Here is an 840-nt window from a genome sequence, read left to right as displayed (position 1 = left end):
TTCCTTCCTTCCTTCCTTCCTTCCTTCCTTCCTTCCTTCCTTCCTTCGTCGTTGAGGATATTCTGGCTTCCTCAGTGGCTGTCTTGAAGTGATACAACCAGAAGCATGGAAGCTGGGAAGTGGGGTGGGCCAGAACACAGATGCATTACTTGAAGATACAAGTTTCATCATGTGCCTTTCTGGAGGCTGATCTCAAAGACCAAAGAACTGCTTGTTTGGAGCTGCAACCCACTTAGAATATACCCCTTATAGGTAATCTTTCTTCTCTCATCTCCTCTCCTTCACTATTCCTTTGCTGAGGCTACCTCCCTGGGAATCTCCCTGAAAAACCCTTCTTGATTGTATTTATTACTTGTTCATTCAGCAAACTTTTCTTGAACAGTGTGCCAAGATATTGCTTGTGCAATTCCTTGTGGGCTGTACTAAGAGGTTTCTTTTTTTTTTTCTATTTTTATTATTATTATTTTTATTTATATATGAAATTTATTGTCAAATTGGTTTCCATACAATACCCAGTGCTCATCCCAAAAGGTGCCCTCCTCAATACCCATCACCCACCCTCTCCTCCCTCCCACCCCCATCAACCCTTAGTTTGTTCTCAGTTCTCAACAGTCTCTTATGCTTTGGCTCTCTCCCACTCTAACCTCTTTTTTTTTTTTTTTCCTTCCCCTCCCCCATGGGTTCCTGTTCAGTTTCTCAGGATCCACATAAGAGTGAAACCATATGGTATCTGTCTTTCTCTGTATGGCTTATTTCACTTAGCATCACACTCTCCAGTTCCATCCACGTTGCTACAAAAGGCCATATTTCATTTTTTCTCATTGCCACGTAGTATTCCAT

The sequence above is a fragment of the Herpailurus yagouaroundi genome, unplaced genomic scaffold (assembly GCF_014898765.1).
Source record: "Herpailurus yagouaroundi ecotype Mexico unplaced genomic scaffold, PumYag 77, whole genome shotgun sequence".
Taxonomy (NCBI): Eukaryota; Metazoa; Chordata; class Mammalia; order Carnivora; family Felidae; genus Herpailurus; species Herpailurus yagouaroundi.
The sequence above is the reverse complement of the archived record's forward strand: the minus strand, read 5'-3'. Positions refer to the sequence as shown.